Raw genomic sequence first — 25,590 nt, 5'->3', positions numbered from 1 at the left:
TTTGCTCAAAACTACAGTTATTCTCATCTCATGGCTTTGGAAGAATTATTATCAGGCCTTCTTTGTGGTTTGTAATAAGTTGTCTTTCTCTTTGCCTGCCAGGTATAAACTCAGCAACTGAGATCATTACATACCCTTCAATGTGGAGTAAATTGTAGAAGTCTGTCACTTGCTGGAATTTTTGCCTTAGATACCACTTTTATGGCTAATGGTATTACCCCATGTCCCATTTGTAGATCCAACTAAGCCCACTGGTCTCTCTCATGTGTTAGTCTTAGAGTTAGTTGGCAGATTTACCATTGTTTGTTATAAATCAATGTACAAACTAGTATCATCTGAACTATTACATATGCTTCCTTCAACTACATAACCCCAGCGTATTGGAAGGTGCTTTTGTATATCATAACAAAGAAAAAGGAGGCTTGATTAAATAAAATATTTGCCTAGGATCACAAAATTTGGTCAAGCAGGGAGAATAGGATTGTTACTAGTTTGTCTCGTTTTACATTTTGAAATTCTGCCCCTACCTAGATGATTATCTCTTTCTTTTCTAACATCAAAAGGTTTTTGCTTTATTTTCAATTCCTGGAACCTGAGGGTGGCGCGTAGGTGGCAGGCAGAAGCTTCATGAAAGCTCAATCATTTTGGGTTCGAGAATCCAAGAGAACCTCGACCTGAGCCAGAGTCAGAGAGCAACTCGAGTCTTCAGTGGGTCGCCCACCTCTGCAATAAACTAGGCCAATAACTAAGGCTGGGGTGGTAATTGTAGAGGGGTGGGGGAGCGCTAGTCGGCGAACTACAAATAACACATGCGGACTAGATGCGGGCGGGCCACTGAAAGCTTGTGCCCGGCTCAGGGTTGAAGCCTGGCTTCGGCTCTGCTTGAGGTCCTGTTGGATCAAGTCGAGCTTTCATGTGGCTTCTGCCTGCTTCCCTCCCTCCCTCTACCCAGGAAGTGGCATTACAGTCAGAGCTGCCCACTACGGAACTGCTGGAATTTCAACTCCCTTCCTCAGCTCAACAGCCTGTGATTTTGGGCAAATCATTTAATCTCCCCATGCCTATAAACGAAGCATGTGATCTTGTGCAATGTAACTGGTGCTCATATAAGACACTTCGATACCTGTTGTGTCGAGGGCCCTAGGCCCTCATTGGAGAAAGAACTGGACACAGACACACACTGGTTGCTGGGTTAATGAGCCTCGAGCACGTGCGCTCGGTTTCTTTTATTGACTGTGTCACGTGACTCGTGACACAGTGGTGGGTGGATGTAAAGTGTATGATTACACTGCAGAACAACTAGACTGTGTCCACTAGGACACAACAATACCTTCAGATCGAGTTTGCACTATATTTTAATTGCTGCAGAAAAGTGCACTAAGAGGTTAAAATAAAGCCTTAAAGAGTAATTGATACTCATCTACTGACTGACTTGTGCAAAGTGAAAACAGAAAATGTGGGTAAATTGGGGCTTCCTCACTTAAATGGTGTGACCTTTGGCAAAAAAAATCCACCTCTAATGGAGACTTAACACTAACAAATATAGGAGGGTGAGTGACCTAACAGTGCTCGAATTCTGTTTTCTAAACTCACAGAATTCAGGGAGCAGCAAAGCCTTCTCGAGAGGAACGTTTTCGTGGACAGACTGGAGCCCTGCGCGCGATGTTTACCACGCTCCATTCGCTTTGCTCACCACACATGCTGCAGCACACTTGGATACTGGTAATTTTCCTATGTTATTTTAACACCGTCATTATGAATGCTTTGCGGCCTGTTTCAGAGAGTAACCAGTTGGTATTGTGGGCCGAATGACGTTGGCGAGGCAGGAGAAGAAAACAAGAAAAACATATTTTCTGCCAATTGAATGTTATTTATACGTATTTGAGTTTGGGTCCAGCAATTTGTTAAGAGTGCATAATGTACACTATGCAATCTGTTTCTTTTTATTTTGCCAGCTTACACTGCATGTTGGATTACTGAGTTAGGAAACAGGCTTTGTGGACTGCTGTAAATAACTACTTTCAATGCAACATATTTATTTAAAGGTCTGCATGACGGAAAATATGCGCCATATTACACCGTAGTGTCACAGCACAGAAACTCAGAAGAGCTAAAAAAAAAAGCGACAAAATAAGGAAAGACGTTCATAGTTATGTTATGTTACGTGAATGATTGTACTGTGTTGTTTGGCGCATTTCTACAGCCCTTCATGCCCCTATGTTGGACACTGTAGCCTTTACCCACACAGCTAGCACCCTACACTGTGCATGGTGTGTGGCTTGGTGGCTGTTGTTTATTGGTAAGTGTTTTCATGTTGTGCATGATGATCACGGAGGTGTGCTCTTCGTGTTATGGAATGCTGTGGTGGGCAATGGGTTGGGTAAGGGTTGTTCTTTGTTGTTACAGGTTTATATAGGGCGAACTCGACCCGAAGGTATTGGAACGCTTTACATGAGCACCGTTTACGTTACACAATGACACATTTTTTTTCTTATTTTTTTTTGGTAGGCACGGGGAGATTAACCCCCAGATTCATCAAGAACACATTTTGCGATTCCTTAATACCGAAAAATACTGATTCGCTATTAAGGAATAGCAAAATGCTATTCATCAAGAAATCACTTAAAAAATTGCGATTTCTAATAATTCCTTAATTGCGACTCGCAAATTGCGAGTCGCAATTAAGGAATATCTCCCCATTCATTCCTATGCGCCTAGAGGCCCATAGGAAGGAATGGCAAGACCATCGCAATTTGCTAATCGCAATTAGCGATTCGCAAATTGAGATTGCGATTTTAAGGGTGCAGGGGTGTCCAAAGGATACCCTGTTGCACCCTTGAAATTGATGAGTGCACATATGTTGCGCACACACATGCCCTTAGGGCATGTGTGTGCGCAACAAGAAACTTTGAAAAATGGACTTTAGTGCATTTTTCAAAGTTTTTGCTATTTAACACGTAGATAGACTTCGCAGTAAATAGCGGCCCCAGATTGCGAATTCGCAATTTTAAAATGGTTCATGAATTGCATTTAATTAATCTCAAATTGAGATTCCTTAAATGCAATTACTTGCAATTTAGCGATTTCTAGAATTGCGATTTTTGCATTTGGGATAATGAATCCCAAATGCAAAAATAGAGCTCGCAAAGGGCCAGATTCTCAGAATCTGGCCTTTGCGAGCCGATTTTGGTTTGATGAATCTGGCTGTAAGTGATTTGCCTAGAATCACATCCGGGACCCTGAGGCTCGAACCTTGGTTTCCATCAAAGTCGGCAGCTCTAGCCCTCAGACCACATCCTCTACCTATTGACATTTATGTATTACATACATATATTTGTGATACATGTATTTGAGAGTTAGATGTGTAATTTGAAGGGCTGAACAGGCCTTCAATTCCACCGGGCATTTCCCTAGTGGGCTGGAGCCCCTGGAGGCTGACTTTGAAAACCCCGGGCTGCTCCTGGTGCCTTTGTCACTTTCCTCAGCTTCCCAAGGCTAATTGCTGCAGGCACCGTGAGGCTTACCAAACAAGCATTTGCAATGCAACTATCTTGCCTTTGTGAGAGTTTGAACTATTGGCATTGTAAATGACAGTGCCTTTCATTTATGTGTTTTGAAAACCTGTAAGCGGTGCGTAAACACACACTTTGCACTTATAGTCTTTGCTTACGAGAAGCATGGCTGGCAGTAAAAGAGGCGTAGTTACTGCCAGCCTTGCTTCTCGTAAGCAACGACTATAAGTACAAAGTGCGTGTTTACGCAACGCTTGCATGTTTTCAAAACATAAATAAAAGGCATCGTCATTTACAATGGCAATAGCTCAAACTTTCACAAAGGCGAGACCTGCTGCATTGCAAATGTTTGTTAAATTAATGTTAACCTATCTAAATGGATGCCCAAAGAAATAAGCCTCTTCCAGGGCAGGTCTTCAGACTCAGAAGGAGAGGGTTTCCCTGATTAGTGAAAGTGGATTCTGTGGATGATATGCTTTGCTAGAATGAAAAGCCCCTTGGGGATTTTTGAAGAAATGCCTGTGTGCTTCAACAGTGTCAACACTCAAACTGAAGTACAGGCAGGGATCTGACTGACAGTTGTATTGAATAGGGACATTACAGCAGTCTGGTATGAGCCGCTCTATTGCATCTATATACCACTATACACTACTTCTAGAATGCCAATTTGCAATCTGAGCCTCAAAGAGCCAATAGAGTGCTTTCAGGGTGGGTGGTGGCCCTTTCTTTGCACCAACAGTTGCCAGACTCCCTATTGTAGTCCTCTCCTTGGAAGCTCCCTGCTGTAGGGACGCCCGCCCGTCCATCAGACTGGATCAGTGAGGATTTACTTTAAACCGTAAATTAGAGCCCTGGGCCACGCTGAACAAACATGGCCAAATGAATGCACGCGTGGCTCTGCTGAACCATAGATCACCAGGCCAGCATGTTCCTCAGGCGGACCGTGCCGACACAAAGGCCGACACTAAACCCTTGTGGAGGGGTGGACACGCCAGCCACAGCAAGGTGTGTGAAAACGTAGAATCAAGACGCCAGTATACATCGGACATGCATGTGAAGGCACCCAGCAGAGGGCGGCCACCATGGGCTCTCATGGCCGAGGCTGCCAGTTTGTGAACATCTATTGACCACGCTGGACCCCGGGTCCCACAAGTGTCAATGTTATACTGATGAGCTAGGCCATACTGGGCTGAAGACTGGACATTAAAAACGCATTTTACTCTGTAGTCACGGCTCTGTGCACAATTTCCTTGTTCCGAGCAGAAGGGGTGGAATGCTTCCCTAAAGCTTCGTATCTAAAGAGCCATTTCCTAGAGACAACTTCTGATCGATCCTAGTACAACTATAGCTGCTTTGGCCCAAATATACTTTTTCCCAACTAACGGCAAATACTAAACGTGTGCCATAAGGGAGTTACATCCGGGCAGATGCTCCAAGGATGAACTGCAAGCTCGAGTAAGCAGCAGTACTCATCAGTGCCCGGATTTAGTTAGCTATGAAGGGAGCACTTCCTCCTGTGCCAGCCGCAAGAGGGCACAGGCTGAAGATGCTCGCAGAGGATGGTGGAGTACTCTCACCATTGTCTGAGTCCGCTTCAGATCACTACATACAGCCCACGTTCACTTCCGTACTGCACTTAGTGAGGGTAGCAGGCGACTTGAGGGCAGCCTGGGTGTTTAATGCTTCAAGTAGAAGCCTTTAGGGGAGCAGGGTGAAATTTAGACACATACAAAGGAAACTTAATCCGACTTGAGAGGTCTAGCTCGCAGGGCTGTTTACATATCACTGGCACAGGAAATGTAGACACTAGCAAAACTGATTTGAATTATGGCTCTCAGACAAGCACTTGATTCCAGCAGAGGAAAACTCAAAACTCAACCCCACCCTCGACGCAGTACTCCCCGCCGCCCACCACCAATGGCCATGCTACGCCCACACTGTGCAAGGCTGCAATTCTATGGTTCTTTATGTCATAACACTGCAGGAATAGACGCGATAAGAGGTGAACGCCTGTGTGTAAATGCCGCCGCTCCCTCCATGCCCCCAGAGCGGCTCGTCTCTCCACGGAGAGCGCATTCCATCACAGTGTGAGCAGAGGCGAGACATCTTCAAGAGCAGCCACCAGCCCCCTTCGGGAGACGCCGCTGCTCGGCGGCACTTGAAGCAGGGCTCACTGTCTGCACCAGGCCTGGAAAGAAAAGCGTGTGGATACCAACTCGGGTGCCATGCTGCCCGCCTGCTAACGCCACCTGCTGAGACCCTTGCAAGTCTATACTAATAATGAGGGAAACGAAACAACAAGTTCCAGGATGCCCTACATAAGGTGGTGTGCAGCAGGAAAACAAACGCAAGCACTCGCCATGACGTATCATTTTCTCTTTTTCGTCTGTCCCACTTGGACAGACTTGGCCTGACTTCCTGCTGGCGTAAAAAGTTTATTATCGTCTTTATCGGGCCATCAGTTTTGACCCATAAAATAGATGACAAACCTTTTACGCCAGCAGGAAGTCAGGGCAGTCAGTCCAAGTGGGACGGACAAAAAAGAGAAAAGAGTACGTCACCATGACCTCTTTCCCAATGGCCGGTCACCGTTTAGCCTAAACGGTGAAGCCGGCCAATGGAAAAGAGGGGCGGGGCTTAAAGCCTGCTAGTGTATCTCCCTCAATCTCATTAGATCTCGCCAGCGAGACTGCGCTTGCGCAGCCATCGCAGGCGAAACCTAAAAAGAGAGAAAGCAAGAATGCAATGAAAAAGAGAGAAAATAGAGTGGAGACAAGGTGAAAGAGAAATGGATAGAATGAAAGATAGTGACAGGAGATCAATGGAGCCAGGCTGCTTTGAGCATTTTTGCCAGGGCTGCTTTTGGTTCCCCAGTCCAGCCCTGTAGCATTATAATTATAAGGACTAACCAGCTTAGCCATAGGGACTGCAGGATGCTGTGAACCAGAGAAAGACCATTTACCTGTACAGCAATATGCGGCAGGCAGATATTTTGTCGAATGAGTACAAGGATAGCGAAAGGGTAAGAATGTGAATTGGTGACACAAACAGTAACTGTACACCATTTTTTTCTTTTTTTAAAGACAGTGACACCACCTACTACTGAACAAATACAACAAGTGAAGACGGAAGGATTTGGAAGAGCAATCAAGCATGGCAACTTGAGCAGAAACAACACAAACTTTAAAAAGCCCAGATTACATCTTCTTCTGTTACATGAAGCTAAAAGGTTGAGCAGGAGTTCATGCATCAAATCCCTCTCATGCTTTAGAAAGCAGTTTAGCCCCTTTCAAGTGATCCTTAGTCAGGTCATAGCTCAAACCTCAGCCAGGCAGGCGGCCTGCACATTTGAGCATGGGAAGAGTGCTTGGTATGTTGCTACCCTGACAGCACAAGAACACGTCTGCTTGCCTTTTGTTACCCTGCTGTCCTCACCCCTCCACATGCACCCAATTCTTTTCTTGAATCCCAGAGACCATTATTATTTCTAGGTTACATACTGGGCATCCCCCTGGCCTTCTAGAATTTCCATCCAGAATAAAATCCTCTTTGATTATTAGCATGAAATGACATTTCAGGTTACAAGAGCGACAGTGTGGTGTAAAGAGGTATACCTTGCTTCCATTATTTTGGCTAGGACACCAGAATGGCACAGATGTGTAAGTTGGCAATAGGTTCAATCTTAGTGCATTTCTTCTCTTATTGGTGAACCATTGTTGGAAATGACCCTGCTGAGCCGCGCATCATCACCCAGGAGATAATCGCAGTCCCCCAAGATCATCGCATCGTGCCTTTGCAAGCTTTTTCCTACGGAACCTCCGCACTGGAATCCATACAAGGTATCGCCTCCCTCCACATAAGACCGGATTCGTCGCACAACGCCCGCTGAATCCAGCGGGGTTGTCGCATCACCTCCCCAAAGTCTCAGAAGTGAAGCATCGCTTATTTTCCACTGCACCAGCTTCTGCTTTGGAACTATGTTGCATTTAAAGGTACTGTTGGCTAAACGTGACACAACTGTGAACTATTTTCACACAACTGTGGAATATTTTAATGCAACCTTAAGAACTCTTTTTCAACCATATTCTTGAACTGTGTATGTTGGTTTTCTGTCGTTTTGGTCTTGTGTAGTTTAGATTAAATACCTTTATTTTTCTAAACTGTTGTGGAGTCAGTTTGTGGTGTTTTCACGGTGTTACTGTGAGTGTTGGTACAAATACGGTACAAATACTTTACACATTGCCTTTGATAAAGCCTTGACTGCTCGTGCCAAGCTACCAAGGGGGGAGCAGGGGTTAACTCAGAGGGTTTCCTCCTTACCCTGACTAGAAGCAAGGGTCCCTATTTGGTCAGTGGTACCTACCTCTGCCAACTAGAGACTCCCCAGTTCTAACAACCATGAAAATAACTTTTTATATATTCCTCCACAAGTTGAATTCCCTTCTGAGCTCCTCTGTCGGGTCCATTCCCACTCTACAACCCCCAACACCCATTTCCAATTATCTGTGCCATCACCTCTAGCCAGAAGTCTTGAAGCTAAATCAATAATAGCCAATATGTGTCATTACCCCTTCCCACTCTAAGGCTGATTGCTAATGATGAATGACTTGCATATACAGTTCATATGCATTGGTTTGAAGATTGAAGAATATTAGATACTTTCAGAAATAGGCAAATAAACACCAATGTTACTACTGCATTAAAGTTATATTAAATGACAAACCAAATCAACAATGCAGGCAGTGTCTGCAAGGGCAGTGTGTTAAACAAGATATGCTTTATCAAAGGCCCAAATAACAGAAACACACATCAAAGAAGCAAAATGAACGAAGTCTGGAACATGTTCTTAGTTAGGAAATCAGAATGTGGAAAATTTGCTCTGAAAGCCTCTGGACACCAAAGTGCACAGCACACTCAGCACTTCAAGAAATGAATAGCTTGTTCACCCATGAAGAAGATCAGGTTCCATAACTTTGCAATGACTTGGATAGAAACAGCTCTCAACAGATAACAATTTCACATAAGGAATGAGTAGAGCTAAGAGATTTCCACTTCATGTCATCCTTGATATCCTATTAGACCTCAATAATTACTCAACAGTGGCCACCTACCTGAGTGCTAGGCTGTTCCCAAACACATTATGTCCAGCATCTTACAGGTCCTTGCATCTCATGCATAGTGCAGTAGTGTGGCTCACTGGTTAGAGGCGGCAGACCCGAGAGCAGAGGACGGCCCGGGACCAGGGTTCGATTCCCGACGCGGCAGGTTTCTGGACCAGGGTCAGCGGACTCGATAATTCTCTCGCCTCGGTGCCCACTCTGATCAGCGATCACACTCGGCAACTCTGGGCATAAGCTTGCCTCATCTGCACTAACGGCCCCACCAGACCGCCGGGGATGCCTGGTCTCACCCTGGAGATACCCATTAAGGGACCATCTCTCAGGGAAGCCAGGAAGGGTTTCGCAGCGGTCGAAGCGCGGAGATACTCCTCCGGGAGTCGATCCTAGCGCTATATAAACTTGCAATTAATTAATTAATTAATTAATTATACTGACCACAGCTTCACTTCTCTGGATGTCTCCCAGCGTTCAACTGGAGAGATAATGCATAAGGTCATTGGTAAATTTGAAACAAAGACATAATGACATGCCACAAATTCATGACTAGCACTGTTACACTATTGAATGCACTCACATCTTCAATGAGGCACTATTATACAAATGTGTAAGGGAAAAGCAGAGGTCAGTATTTAATTGTAACAATAACATATCTATTTCTTTTGTCACCATGCCTTTAACATGCCAATATAGATAGATTGTTTCCTTGTCAGGCATCAAATGATAAAGTTGTATTGATATTAGGAGAAAACATTTGTACCTCCATTGCACAAACAGATCAGAAAGAGGAAAATGTTCGGGAGGCCATAGAGCCAGCAAAGCAACCTGAGCTCGATCTACAAAGATTTTATGTGAATTACTGTTGAACTACTCTTAGATTCCACCTGGATATCAGCAGTGAGTCATGTGTACTACAGCAGTAAATCACATACACTCATAGCGACATCTTTGTGAGTCGTCCTCCGTGCTTTATTAAAGCATTGAATAGAAGTTGCCTCCTGCCAAGCAGCTGGTTCGTGGTTTATGGTGTGGGCATGCCATGCCAATGACTTTTTATTCAAGGCAGGGTTGTGCTTGCCATCTTCTCAACTAGAGTATGTACCTAGCCCCAAAGTGCATAAGCCTATGCTTTCAAGGCACAGTGTGAGCAGGCAGGTGTTTCACTGCAGCACTCATAATAATAATAATACATTTTTATTCTTTGGTCAATTAAAACCTTAACAATATAAAATAGAAGTAAAAACATTAAAAAAGGTAACAGTCACATTACATCAATGAAAAAGTAAAAACAAAGAAATCCTAGGATTTCATTATTTAACAAATATTTTTCCACATAATTCACCCTTAACTGAGGTCAGTCCTAATAACGAACTTTTGTGTGCCTGTGCAAAAACTTTGAGAAATTTGATCAATTTACAGTTTAATTGTGTGTCTGATGGATTTAAACATGCTATTATTGCAGCTCTACAGGACCTGATGCCTCTATCTTTAAAAGTTTGTCTAAGAGTGGCTCGAGCATTATGGAGTTGGTTGCATATACAAATTACATGAATGAAGTCTTCTTTATGGTAACCGCAGATTGTCGGGATGATTTTGGCCTTTTGTATGCCCATATAGGCGGATCCGCTATTGTTGGTAATTTTCCGAAGTGTATAGCCATGAATTGTTTTTTCAGGTGAATAGAAAATGCTGTGTTCATATAATGGGCTGGTGCAAGTGCCTTGTAATTGTTGATTACCATCCAGGAATGCGACCGTGTCCGGAAAATGTTTTTGTCAATTAGTAGTGAGTGAGTTTTTGCTACCTTATCTATTGTTCGTTTGAAGGACTGGTATGGCAAGTTTTTATTCCATAAATCATTTGTGCAGGTTATAGACAAGGATTTGTTTAGATATTGATTATAGGGTGATTTTCTATTATCTTTTAGTTTGGTCCAGAGGGCCTTATTGATTGGTGATGTGGTTGCATTCTGTTTCAGCCGGTACCAAAACTTTACAGTGGCATACATTCTTCCTATTTTTTCATTTATTAGGCCAAATTCAAGGTGAACCTGCGCCGGAGAGGCTGACCGTTCTACCGGAAAAACTTTTTTGTTCGTGGAAACTTTTAGTTGGTTTAGAAGCTCTGCATCCTTGTCGTGAAAAGTAGCACTCGCATATGTTATCGTTGTAAAAATTATCGTCGTCATCACCGCTAGTAGGGGTTTGTATGTTGAACCTTTCAACTTTTTTGCCAGATTACTGAAGGCGAATATGAGTGCACTGGTTCTCTGGGTCATATACTTTTTTTGCTCTGTATGATTTTGAAGATTATCTATATAAAGTCTCAGATATTTGTAGGTCTGTACTTCCTCTAATTGACTGCCTTTAAGCCAGATGGTCTGTTTGCATTTCTGTCGACTTCCAATCACCGTTGTTTTGGTTTTTAATGTATTGATTTCTAGTTTGTTCTCAGAGATGTAGTCTGACATTTCATTTAGGGCTCTTTGAAGACCAATCTTTGTTAGATTCATTAACCCCACATCGTCGGCATACAAGAGGCGTGTGAGTACTAGCCTTCCAAGTTTCGGTGGGTGTGAGTTAGTGCTGTCGAGCCTCTGATCCAAGTCTGACAAGAACAAATTAAAAAGATGCGGCGCCAATACACAACCCTGTTTGAGGCCTTTTGTCGTATTTAGCTTACTTGATAATCTGGTGCCGTCTCCTATCTTGATTCTAATCCATGTATTCTAATAGAATAATAGTATTCCCTGTGTATCCTTTCCGGAATGTTCGAGGTACTCAGTTTTTTCCAAAGGAGATGGAGGTCTACACTGTCAAATGCAGCTTTCAATCTATTAAACAGAGGTAAAGTTGTTGTTTCAGCTGTTTACTTTTATTTTCCATCAAGGATAGGGCTAAGATGTTTGATGTTGTCCCTATACCTTGTCTAAAACCTGTCTGATTAATTGGAATAAAATTAAGGTTGTCTGTCTATTCCTTGAGATTTTCCAAAATGAGTGCGTCGTGATATTTAGCTTTGACGTCCAGGAGGGCGATTAGCCTGAAGTTTGATAGGTTCACTCTATTGCCACTTTTATAAATAGGTGTCAGTATCGAGCCTTTCCAATTTGGTGGGATACAGGTTTAAGAGCTCTATTTTATTGTATAATTGAGTAAATGCTTGCTCCAAAAAAGACGGGTCAGTTTTAAAAATGGCTTGTGGGATTCCATTAGGTCCTGGAGCGCCATCTCCTCTGCCTTTCATTATTATATGATTAATTCCGTCAACTGACATGGAGGACTCCCTTATATTTGCTCTGGGTTTTGCTTCAATTGGGATAGGACCTGGGGCCTTTTCTTCTCTTCTGAGACATATGTTGTGTCACTAGCACGCTGTATCATGGTTTCAGTTGTATTTTTTTCCTCTGGGGGCTCCTTGGGCTTTGCCGCTAATATGTCATGGGTTGCTATTTCTGTAAACTTTATGGATAGAAATCTAGCCCACTCATGTTCTGGAATATTTGCAGCACTCTTTCTCAATCTGCTTCAGGGAATGCTGTGGGGCAGGATGGGCCACTAGATGAGGACCAACCATGCTTGGACCTTGGTTATGGAAACAAACAACATCAGAAATATGTATTTGGGTGGTCCAAAGTGAAATATTGGCTTTAAATAACAGTTTGCCTTACTCCATCTCCCCTCTCTAAAACAAACTTGCCTGCTCCTGGAACCATACTGGAGGTTTTTCTGTAAACTCGCTATGGCATTGTCTCCACAAACAGCATACCAGTGTCACAAACTCCAGGAGACAGCAAACAGACAGGAAGGACAGGCAAATGCAGACTCAAAAATCCTGCACTCACTGACCTTTCACTACCAATCATCTGCACCACACACATGGAATGCGATTGTTGACATCTCTTTCTAAATGTGAGACTGTATGCCAAAAATATATATCCACCTTCCCACCCACCACTTTGATGGCTCATATATGTGGCTTTCTGGAAAATTATTCTATTTTCAGATGACCCATTCTGAGAAATTAGCATAGTGTTAGACCAGAATAGGTGTTACAAGATGCTTCTTAGAAATGAGGGTCTCCAGTTTATTTATTTATTTATGGATTTATATAGCGCTAGAATCGACTCCCGAAGGAGTATCTCTGCGCTCAAACAACAGACAATACGTGAATGGTCCTGACGTCCTAGGGAAATGCTAAGTTTGAAACAGAAAAGTTTTTAACAGTTTCCTAAATATAGTTGGCAATGCTATCCACCTTTGTACAAATAGGGACCCTTGCTTCTACTCATGGAAAGGGGGATACACTCCAGAATACCTCTGCTCACGCCCTTGGTAGATTGGCACAAGCAGACAGGCTTATCTCAGAGGCAGTGTGTAAAGCATTTGTGAACACATACAGTAATACAGTGAAAACAATACAAATGTACACTACAGCAGTTTAGAAACTAAGTAATCTTCACTAGACTTAACACAAGATCAAATGACAAAAATCGAGAATACTGTAATCAAAAATAACAAATAAGTCTTTAAAATGGTAGAAAATAGCTTAGTTCAATGCAGATGGTAAATGCGACACTTTACTCTCAAGTACCTTGGATGCATCACGTAAAACAGACAAAAGGGTTGCAGGGAAGGTGATGCGTCAGGTCCTTGCTTCAGGGGAGGTGATGCATCAGTTCCGTACTATAGCGCAGGGGATGTGATGCGTCCGTTCCTTACCGGAGAGGAGATGATGCGTCGGTTTCTAACTGTGATCCGGAGCGATTCAACAAAATGGCGCCTCAATGAGATGTGACGATCTGGTGCGATACAACAAAATGGTGTCTTGGATGTGATACGACAACGTGGATGCGATGCATGCATGCCCGACGGCCGTGCGGTGAATTTGAGGAACTTTTGAGCCACGAAAGGCCCTGCGACACACTTCTCCGGTGATCCAACAACGACCTCTGCGGCGGCAACCTCTGCGGTGGCGGCACGCTTCTCCGGTGATGCGACACGCTTCATCTGCAATGCGACGGCAAACAGCTGCAGCGGCGGCACGCTCCTTCGGCAATGCGACGGCAACTGCTGCGGCAGCGACACGCTTCTCCTTGTTGTGTTGCACTTCCAGCTCCCAGCTACCAGCGTCACGCAGTCTTCCAGAGGGCCCAAACAACAGCAGGCACCTCACTGCATGTAAAATTCCCAACAAGTGAATTCAGGGGGAGCTGGTGGTGAAGTCTTTCTGTCCCTGAGACTTCAGAACAGGAGGCAAGCTCAGCTTCAAGCCTTTGGTGATCTTCCTCAAGATGGTGAATGTGCACACAAAGGGGCATATTACCAAGGAATAGCGATATTTATCGCAAAATGCGCATACGCATTTTTTTTTTAACACTGCCTATCGCTGGATATGTTAGTGGAGAAAACATGCTATTAGCAACGTTTTTCTCCATTGTGCTAAAATATCCAGCGATAGCGACGAAATGCGTGAATATCGCTGAGAATACAGCGATATTCACGCATTAGCGACGAAATGCTCTTAGCCATGTTATCCACCTCCCATTGGATAACATGGCTAAGAACTGGTCTGGGCAGCGCGAATATTTCCATCGCTACGCCTGCCTTGCTAATAGGCGATAGCGACGTTAGCGACTGCTTTCAGTCGCTAACTGGTTGGGTACGCCCACTTTGCATGTCATTAGCGATAAACATCGCTGACATGCAAAGCGGGCCCCAAACCGCTCGCTATCGCCCAAAAGCTGTCGCTAACATCAGTTAGCGACAGCTTGCTAATAGGGCGATAGAATTATCGCTGCATAGCGGCCAAAAACGGCTGCTAAAGCGGAGATAATTGCCTATCGCCCTGCTTAATAATATGCCCCAAAGTTCCTTTTCTTCTTTCTTTGGCAATAAGTAACCACTGAAGGCCAACCCCAAACAGTCACCAGCGGAGGGGCAGTCTCCTCCTTCAGCTTCCTTGGTTTCCTTCCTCAGCAAAGGTGTGTTTTGATTCCCAGAAGGGAACTAACGTTCTGGGGTCTGGGCCCCAATATTTATACTGCAAAATTCTTTGTTCTCTTAAGGCAGAGAGAGTCTGTACCTAGGCAAAACCAGTTCTGTCCTCCTGGGTTCTGGGTGAAGCTTCCTGGCAGGAGGTGGAGAAAGCATTGTTTGAGAGCAGACCTGGCCCAGGTAGCTGAAAGGAAATCTCATCCTCCTACTCTCTAATCTATGAGGGCTCAGGTCAGTGAAAGGAAATCTCCACCCCTACTCTCTATTCTTTTAGGGCTCAGGGCAGTGAAAGGAAATCTCCTCCCCCTATTCTCTATTCAATGTAGGTCCTAATCAGCCCAGCCCTGACCCATCAGACTGCTGGAGCCAAGGCCCTCTCCAGTCCCCTGTCACTCACACACCATACATGGAATACACAAACCTAGCACATGCTGGATGTTAGGCAAGAAAATACCTACTTTCCAAAAGTGGTATTTTCAAACACAGAATGTAAAAGTCACTCTCACTAAAAGATGTATTTTAATATTCTGAGTTCAGGCCTACTAAACTTGAATTTCTACCTTGTTCACTGGGTCAGTTAGGATTATAAGATGTTATAAACTAACTGCCCATTCTTGCCTATGGGAACAGGTAGCCCTGCAATAGTGAAAAACAAAATTGGCTGTAATTCACTATTAGGACATGCCACCCCATCAGAACATGTCCTACCTTTTACATACAATGCACCCTGCCCTTGTGCCTTCCTTAGGGGTGACTAATATGTTTAAAAGGGAAGGGAAGGTTTAGGGACTGGCAAAAGGGTGCACTTGCCAAGCGAAGTGGCAGTCCCAGACTGCCCACAGGCTCTGCAATGGCAGGCCTGAGCCATATTTTACAAGCTGCTTCTGTGGGTGGCACAACCAGTGCATCAGTGTTGGCTGGTGACATTTCAAAGTGGTGGGGCTAACATCTTCTGGTGAATAGGAAAGCGTGCATGCACAATAAATAAGGAGGGCTGGGGGTGGGGGGGTCCTACAGGATATTATCAGACTGAAAAGTAAGATGTGTAAAAAGTAAAAACAAGACAGCACAGCAGGCATTTTCCATCTCTGCACCCAGTATCTGGAACAATATACTCATATCCATTAACACCACCCCAACAATGCTACAATATAGAAAAAATGTGAACACATACTTCTTTACAGAATAGTATATCACAATGCAGTAAAAAAATTACTAACCCAGCTACAACTCCTGTCACTCATTGAGCGTAATAATGAAACATATACTTTTATTGCTTGGATGTTTACTAGCCCTTAGTAAGTGGTTGTGCTTATTTTGGAAATCTGGCAAGGTTGTCATAACCCTTTCCTTCGCTTTATCAAAACACTACATGCAGCATGCCCTGCACATCTTGACGTTTTTTCACTAACTACAGCCCTTGGTTCCCAGCAGTCACAGAAAATCCATGACAGATGACATTTTAATCCTAAACAGTTTCAGAGGCTGGCCATTAAAATTATCGTAACTAAAATCAAGGTCCTTAAGAGACTTTGCATTTCACAAGAAAGCAGAGCAGAATAAACTTTTCTCAAGTTGAAATCTGCCACGCTGTTCACAACAAATTTCACAGCACTGCCACTGACGGAACAGTACACAGATTGCAAAATGTTTAAAAGTGTTTAAAACGAAACTGCAAACAAAGTCCCATTTTTGGGGGGATTTGTAGCAGAGGTCACAGAGTGTATTACGAGATGGTAGATTAAAGCGTGTATTCAGGGGAAGTACCGTGGTCCCTTCCTAAAACAATACCCAGGCATCATGAAAGCACAAACCTTCACATTCAAGAGCCCAGGCCCCACACACGTTAGTGAAAACACAGCGCAGGCCTGTAAGAACCGTGGGGTTGCTGAAAGGACGGCCTGCCTTTCACGCTCCCACACCGCAGTCTGCCTTTTCTCCCACCCTACTACTACCAAGTGTCCATGCACCCACCTCTTCCCTATGGCCAACAACAGCTTGTGAAGAAGGTATGGGGTGGCCAATAGCAGTGCACCCAGTTCTGAGAGCCCCCCCGGGTCCGGTAGAGGGTTTTCTATTACTTTCGCCAGGAGTCGAAGCCCAGCCCTGACATGGTGCTGCCCAGGACTGGTGCTGCCGCCTGCAGGCATCCTGTGCTGGGAAGGAGAGAAGGCGACAATGAGGATGTCCCCATGGAAGAAAGAGGCAGCATACTGTTTCTCTGCCGCACATCCGCACCAGCCCGGCAAGTGCTCAGTTCCAGCAGGCGCGAGAAGTGCGCGGAGAAGAAGCCCAGCCCCAAGTGCATGCTGCCGCTGCCACCACCCAGCATCAGGCATACCAGGCTGCAGCCAATCCAAATGCTGTCTCTGCTGTTGCTGCAGCACCAGGATTGGCTGTGGCAGGGACTGCAACGCTCATTACTGAGCCCGGGGACAGCAGCTATGGGTCACCCCGGGCTCCAGTATACTGCAGGGGGAAGACTCTAATAAGCATGTCGAGCTGCCCGGGAAGAGGTCGCCGTCCTTACCCGAATGCACATTTGGGTCACTTTGACAGTGCCTCCTGTGTGTCAGTAATATACTTCACCCGCTCAGGCCCACACTGGAGGATTCTTAAGGGACCTACCTCCTCATGCCTGGAACCAAAACCGGCCCACAGCAGAAATGACTAACACGTTAAAAAAAATTTATAGGACTTTTACTTGAATTTAACTGGGGGCCAGGGGGGCTCAAATATCAGGGGGGCAACGTCTCACCACCCTAAGGGATGAACCGCCACTTAGCAGCATTTGATTTACAGGCCCTGGGAATACATGGTGCACTGTACTAGGGTCTGACAAGTAAATCAAATAGCCAATCATGGAGTCACTAATCCATTACAACAATTTATCATTAGGGAGCATTTGCCCTTGGGCACTGAATAGCAGTGACAAAGTGCCCAAAGCATCTAGACTAGTAAAAACATAGCAACAACATGGGAGGCAAAAGCAAAAAATGGAAGGGAGACCAACACCAATGGTGCCAGGTCTAACAATTCTTAAATGGGCGAAATATCTGTGGATCTTTGCCCTTTAAGGCACTTCAGCGGGCAATCTGATCAGTTTCTTAGAGCACTGTGTAACATAATGCTGTGGCAATCATCCAAGTATATTTATATAATCTTCAAAAAATCAGTCACTTCACCAATCGTGGCAAGCCACAATCAGTAACTAAATGCCTCCTCTGTGAATTCCAACAAAACTACCCTGTTAACCAAATCCTTGAAGCAATTATTTTTATTTCAGAGAAATTGGAAGAGCGAAGATGTTGCATGTTTTTGTGGTAGAGAATCAAAAGGGAGTCATCTTGGAAGCAAAATTAAAGAACTCACTGCCAAAGGGGCCCATATAAGGATGATCTACGTGAACATGTCCTTTAAAAAAAAGACCTACAATAGCAGAGAAATGCCTGTAGATTATGAAGACCACTTCAATCCTGCTCTTGAATGGGGCAAGACATGAGGCATGGCTGTTAGAAACTCACTGATCTGGAAGGCAGATCATGCTGTGACAATGCACGATTTTGTAGCGTTGCGACTGGGATGTCTCTTGCAAAGTGTACAGTCATGCTGCCCTGTCCTGAGTAACTGAGACCAGTATCTGGTATCCTAGTTTTTGATTTTGATCCCAGCTCACGCTAATCTTTCATGTGCTCGGACCACTGGGCATGTCCGTTCACATTAGAAAGGTCTTGGAGCTGTTCTGTGACTTGGAGGGGCATACCAAGCATTTTTTTTGTAAATATTTTTCTTAGTTTTCAACTCAAACAACATTCCCCCAACAAGATCTTCACCATTAAGAGCACCATGTAGCATACAATTCGTATAGTCAGTGTCCATGAGTAGATTTATACACATATCAATGGCACCATTAGAATAATCGTTCCTGCCTCACCTCCACCTAACGTACCCCGTATACAGCCCGCTAATACAATGGAGGTCCAACACAGTGCCCCCGCTGGATCAGGTCTCACCCACCCCCCTCCTGCCTTACTCTTTATACCGGTGTGCTCTTATGTACTCTAGATAAGGATATACAATCAACTTCAGCAACTTAGGGTGCGTTTGTGGCCTATCTCATTCAGGCTATCCTTCAATCCCTATCATACCCAATCTCGCTTCCGTATTCTCACTGGCCCCCCATGTCCCGGCTATGTGCAATGTGGCCCAACCGGCCCCTGTGGAGTCCCCATTGAGTCAGTGTCCGAATCAGGTTCTGGTCATGTTAACAATGCCACCAATGCCTCCCATGCTTGTGCAGTTTCCAACGCCTTTTCATTATTCGCTCTCCTGGCTTGTTGGAGCCTAACCATGCCCTCACTAGTGGCCCAGCTCCTGAATTCCATTTTCCATCTCTCTACACTAGGGCCCTGCGTAGATTTCCACTTTTTTGTTAATTCTCGTTTAGCCAACAGCAACCCCAAATCAATGAATGTACTCGTTACCTTGGTGCGCGCTGTGTGAGGGTACCAGTGTAGTATGCATGTTCCTACGGTGGGCTCTATTTGCCTATCTGTCACTCCGCATAAAACCTCGACCACCTCTTCCCAATAGTTGCCAAGCTGTGGGCAACTCCACATCATGTGTATTATGTCTGCAGCATTCTGACGGCATCTAGGGCAACAGGCGGATTCCACTCCAAAGTATTTATTTATCTGCTCCGGGGTAAGGTACGCCCTAGCATTCCGTGTACCTTTCCACGCCATTCCCACTAGTGTAGACCAAGTGGATTCAGGTATATCCTTGCCCAGATCCACCTCCCACTTCTCTCGCAATCGTGTCAGTGGCTGGAGCCCCTCTCCTACCATTTGCCGATACACGCAGGTCACCGCCTTCACCGTCCTCGCCGCCATTACTACATATTGACACGTTAGGGATGTATGCGATTCCAACATCCCTTCCCCCCAGTATTCGTGAATTGCTGCCACCAAGGCAGCATGCACTAAGAAATCGCCCCTTGGCAATCCGTATTTGTCCTGCAGGGATTAGAAGGGCAAAAAGACACCATCCTCATACAGATCCCCAACCATCTGCAATCCCAGTTCTTCCCACTCAGCCAGTGTCGACCAGTCCCCTCCATGCCGAAGGGCCGTACACATTCCAAGAGGGATCTCCGGTGCATACGGTCGAATCACTCCTATTCTATGCCTACTTCTATTCCAGCATGCCCTTATCGCTTTCTCTTCAGAAGTCAGCGATGCAATCCGTAATCGCTGGCCCAACACCAGAAAGGCCAACACATGCTGTGGGACCCAATGGTCCTCAGGCCCGTCTGGACCCCTATATTCTCGGGCAACTGCCTGCGTGAACCACTGCAGTTGGGCCGCTAGGTAATATAATTCGAAGTCCGGGACTGCCAACTCCCCCTCTGCTCTGGGTCTCATCATTGTGGTCAAAGCCATCCACCTTCTGCCACTCCCCCATAGAAAGCCCCCTACCATAGATTTAAGGATCCTAAACACCTGTCCCGGAATCCAAATCGAGAGCGTCCTAAAGTAATGCAGCAGCCGAGGGAGCGCCACCATTTTCCCAGATCTTTTGACTGGGTGTGAGTGTTTAATTGATTCAGATGCTCCATCCATCACCACCCCCCTTTTGTACCGCTTTTGGCCGCCATAAGTGTGGCAGGGTATGCTCAGACGTGAGTCCCTTGCTCACTTTGCCACTGGATTCAAGCAAGCCGGGCTGAAGACGGCTGGAATGCCAGAAACCGGTCCTCTGAAGCTTGTTTCCGGTCCAGGGAAGACATGGCTTGGCAGTTCGGGCTGGACTGTTCCCATGAGGCACAGGGTCAGACTGATTTGCATATAGCCATGTCTGAACTAGGGTGGCAGAGTGGGCTAAAGAACGGTGATGGATTAAACCCAGATCTTTTGTCTGGGTGTGAGCGCTTGATTGATTCAGATGCTCCGTCCATCACCACCCCCCTTTTTTCACCACCCCCTTTTGTTCCACCATTTTCAAGAGTGCCACTCTTCCGGCCACTGAAAGTGGCAGAGTACTCCAGAACGACATACTACTCTTAACTCCTCTCACTGCCCTATTTACATTCCCCTCCAGAAGATCCGCCTGCTCATGGTAAATGTTAGTTCCCAGATACGGTAGGCAGCAAGGCTCCCAGCTTATTCAGAGCAATCTGTTGGGGATTTCCATTGTCCGACGCACCGGGAACAGTCTAGTCTTCTCCCAGTTCACGCACAGCCCCGACGCCACACCAAACACCCGCAATAACTCCGCCACTCCCCTTAAATCCCTGTCAGGACCCGCCAGGAACATCAACATGTCATCTGCGTAAAGTGATATATAATGCACGTCTCCACGCATCTCCAGTCCCGCATAGTGCTTTCCCGATCTAGCTTGCACTGCCAGGGGCTCAATCGCAAGTGCAAATAACAGAGGAGAGAGCGGGCAGCCCTGTTGCGTGCCTCGACCCACCATGCAGGAAGCCGACACCCGCGCCGTCGCCGATGTATATAATATTTGCGTCCACTGCACAAAATTCTCCCCAACCCCATCTTACGCATAACCTGAAAAAGAAAGGGCCACTCCAGACTATCAAATGCCTTTTCTATGTTCAGATCAGAGCACATGGTAACTGATCCCGACAGTTCTCCATGATGCGTAACAACCTTCGCACATTGAAAGCTGTATTACGCTTAGAGATAAAACCGGATTGATCTTGGTGTATTAGCAGTGACATATAAGGCAGGAGGCGCGATGCCAGTATTCGGCTCAAGATTTTATAGTCAGTCGTCAACATTGATAGCGGGCAGTAGGCCTTCACATCCGTTGCTTCTCTCCCAGTCTTCAGAAGAGGGATAATAATCGCCTCCCTGGTGGTCTTGGGTAGCCTCCCTGCCTCGAGTGCCTCTCGATAGAGCAATTGCAACCGGGGAGCCAGGCAATCAACATATTTAGAGTAAAACTCTATAGGGAGGCCGTCCACTCCAGGAGTTTTATTATGAGCCATATGCATCAAAAGGAAAAGCTGCGGGCCCGGATGGGCTCCCTGTGGAGGTATATCAAATTGGTGCGGAGTTCTCACTTCTCTGTTTAACAAAATATATGTGGCTGGTGAACCTATTCCAAAAACTTGGCTGGAGGCCTCAGTTGCTTTGATCCTGAAGCCGAATAAGGACCCCCTGACTATTGAATCATATAGGCCAATCTCGCTGCTGACTACTGACTACAAAATCTTTGCAGGAGTCTTGGCGGCGAGACTGGCCAAAGTAATTAAAACTATCGTGCATGAGGATCAGAGGGGTTTCATGCCAGGTAGGCAGATTAACGAGTTGACTTTTCAGGCCATCGCAGCAATAGACTATGCTACTGATAAGAAACTCCCGTTGACCATTGTAGCAATAGACGCCGCAAAGGCATTTGATCTAGTCAATTGGGAATATTTCTGGGATGTACTGTCCGGTTTCGGCTTTCCAACCAACTTTATCACCTCTATAAAAGCGCTGTACCTGAACCCAAAGGCAAATATTCTTGTAAATGGGATGCTCACGGACTGGGTTCAAATATCAAGGGGTACTAGGCAGGGGTGCCCCCATTCCCCCTTATTGTTTAACTTATATATTGAGCCATTAGTGATTAAGTTAAGGGCAGATCGTTTAATAAAACCCTTTTCTATAACAGATTTGGATCTAAAGTTCGCCTTATATGCAGATGACCTTTTAATGTACACTTCCAATCCTGAGATAGCAATACCTAGACTTTTTGACCATGCAGAAGCTTTTGGAGAGACCTCTGGATATAGAATAAATAAGGAAAAAACAGAAATCATGCAATGGAATCAGGAGGTGGTGTTACCCGAAGCAAAATCAAGGATGAGGTACCTTGGGATCCAGTTAGTCCAGGACATTACAGAGATACCGAAAGTTAATCTGGATAAGGTGTATAAGGATATTTGTGGACAATTACAGCGTTGGTCCGGGCTCCCATTAAACATCTTCGGGAGGGTCAATCTTATAAAGATGATTATACTGCCAAAGGTAACTTTCTTATTTAACTCAATACCCTTATCTTTTGACACAAAGGAAGTGGGTAAACTACAAGGAAAAATAGGTTCTTTTATTTGGAACTCCAAAATGCCCAGAATTTCCGCCAAGAAGTTAAGGAGACAATTAAAAATGGGAGGACTGGCGCTACCTGACATTCTGCATTATGGCCATTCCTTACATTTTAAAAATTTCAGAGTTATGGCAGGCAAAGCAGATACATCTTTTTTGGGACGTTTGTTTCAGGCAATACTGCATGGTATCCCCCAAGGCTATGAATATTTTTAATTTAAGTTTGGAGACCCCAGATTTTATAAAAAGGTCAGACTAAAGGTTTTAGTTACGGCTCTGAAGAATTGGGTTTTTTTCAGGAAAAAACTACAAATCCCATACTATGCTCCTCAGGCCCAAATATGGGACTCTCCAGGGACCCCAGAATGTCTTAGAGATCAACTGTCAACACCTCTTAAACTAGCAGGGTTGATGCAGTGGAGAGATTTACAAAATGACCAACAGCTATTGTGGTGGGATTCCCTCTTCATGTTGACCGGAGGAACCCTTACAAGGTTTAAATATTACCAGCTATCAAGCTGGTGGTCTACTGTAACATGGGATTGTGCATCTAACCCGAAATTTGATTTTGTAAACAGAAAGGGGCGTTGGGATAAAGAGCTTTCTTTCTGGTATGAGGCATTGATGGAAAAAGAGGGAGTTACTGATTTGGAACTTCAGAATCTCTGGGGAAATGTTGAGGGATTGGATGGTAACAAACTGGTAGACCTGTGGGGGGATTCTTTTAGTCTGGTGAACGGAATAGTAAAGCCAGCTCCTCTTAAACGAAGCCATCTGTTCACACTGTACAGAGTGTATTTTTCCCCAAAAAGATTGACAAGGATCACAAACCTGCAATATAGCTGTCCACGGTGCAAATCTCTAGAGGCAGATGACCTACATATGTTTGTTGAATGTCCTAGTCTCAACCTGTTTTGGAAAAAAATCGAGGTTTTTTTGGTGGATGTATTAGGAACACAGATTGTGGTGTCACCGGTAATGATCTTGTTCGGCCTAGAGGCGGATTACCATCTTGATAATCTACAGACTAAATTTATTTTCTATGTGATGTTATTGGCAAGACGAGAAATATGTAAAGTATGGAAATCTGAAGATGCTCCCATTTTTTCTGAATGCTTAAAGTATATTATATATATCAGTGAGTCTGATATAGCATGTTATAATTCCTCAGAGTTCAAGATCTGGGAGCTCCTTGTGGCATGGCGGAACAGATGAGAGTATTCCTATGATTTCACCTGGGTACTGTTGGTGCTTAGTCCTCAACCAATTCGGGGGCTGCCAAGTTTCAGAGGTTGAGGTGGATAAAGCAAACAGTAAACACTAGAGGGGGGTTTCTTTTCCTGCCTCCACTGGCATCAAATTCTGTGGCCGTAACATCGAGATGTCAGGGGGGGGGGGGGGGGGAGGATCCCCTTCTAGAGCACCCAAAAATTGGTATATGAGGAATAAAAAGAAAAAAAAAAGAAAAAATAAAAAAATGAGCCATATGCTTAATCGCACTCCTTATCTCTCCTACCACTATCTCACTGCCTAGTGAGTAACCCTCCTCCTTGGTCAAACTCGGTAGAGCCACCTCTTCCAAATATTCCTGCATAGCGTCTTAGCCCGAGTCATCTGACTACTATACAAACCAGCATAATAGTCCAGGAACTGTCCATTTATCCCCGACTGCGTATATATCATCTCTCCAGACTGGGACATCAGGCTCAGATTCGGCACTCCCCGGGGGGTTGGATTTGCCACCCACGCCAACAGCATGCTCGATTTATCTCCCTCAGCATGCCTCCTTGCCCTATAACTCTTATAGTCAAAGGAGCTCAGTCTCTCCACCTGCACCGCCACTGCCTCTCTAGTTGCCAAGACCTCAGCCTACCCCCCTGGGTTTCCAGGGCGGAACTTCTCCGCGTCTCGTAACCGGTCTTCCGCCCCATCTAAGTCCGCCAAAATCGACTTCCTTACTCCTACCACCTTACTAATACAGATCCCCTAGTCACAAACTTAAACGTATCCCACTCAATCGCCAGAGACATCGCGGTGCCTACGTTCTCCTCGAAGTATTGCTCAATACCTGTCCTTAGTTCCTCTCCAAAGACCGAATCTTCTAATGTTTCCGGTCTGAGCTGCCAGGTCGGTATGACTGCCCTCTCCCGACTCCACCGGAAGCGCACGAGTAACAGGTTATGGTTGGATAGCGTTCTCGCTCTGTATTAACTGTCACCTCAGTCTGAACCGCAGGGGTGCATAATATCGCATCCAACCGCACCTGCAAGTCGTGTAGGCCAAAATAATACAAGTAATCCCTCTATTCTAAATGCTAAGCACGCCGCGTGTCGATAAGGCCCCAATTAGCCTGCCAGGCTCCCCTTGCCTTGGAAATCCTATGGACCGAAGTCCTGGGTAGCGGGTGGTGAGATCTATCGCGCTCCACATCAGTTATTGAATTAAAGTCTTCCCCCACTATTACCGCAGTGGTTAAATATGATGCTAGGCACCCCAACAATTTTTCAAAAAAGGAGGGTTGGTCAACCTTTCGGGGCATAGACACTACATAACGCAATATCCTTTCCATCTAGTCGACCCATTACCGCCATGAAGCGTCCTTCTGGATCAACCAATTGATGTAAAGTCTGAAAAAAGACCCCGGCATTAATCCCCACCAAGGTACCTCTTGCGAACGCAGAATAAGTTGTGTAAAAAAGCTGCCCCCTCCACCTCTGCTTTAACGCTGCCCCCTCAATTAGGTTAAGATGCGTTTCCTGAAGGAAAGCTATAGGTATCCCCGCCGCACTAAGTAGGCATTGGACCTTATGTCTCCTCTGCATCGTATGAAGCCCCCGCACATTCCAAGTAA

General features: G+C 45.2%; 1 pseudogene; it reads right to left on the bottom strand.

Annotated features, from left to right (window-relative positions):
• Positions 1-25,590, bottom strand: part of LOC147722321 (dihydrolipoyllysine-residue succinyltransferase component of 2-oxoglutarate dehydrogenase complex, mitochondrial pseudogene) — a 50,101-nt pseudogene that overhangs the window by 23,334 nt on the left and 1,177 nt on the right.

This window comes from Lissotriton vulgaris, chromosome 4_1 (genome assembly GCF_964263255.1).
Source record: "Lissotriton vulgaris chromosome 4_1, aLisVul1.2, whole genome shotgun sequence".
Classification (NCBI taxonomy): domain Eukaryota; kingdom Metazoa; phylum Chordata; class Amphibia; order Caudata; family Salamandridae; genus Lissotriton; species Lissotriton vulgaris.
This window is presented reverse-complemented; position numbering and strand designations above follow the sequence as displayed.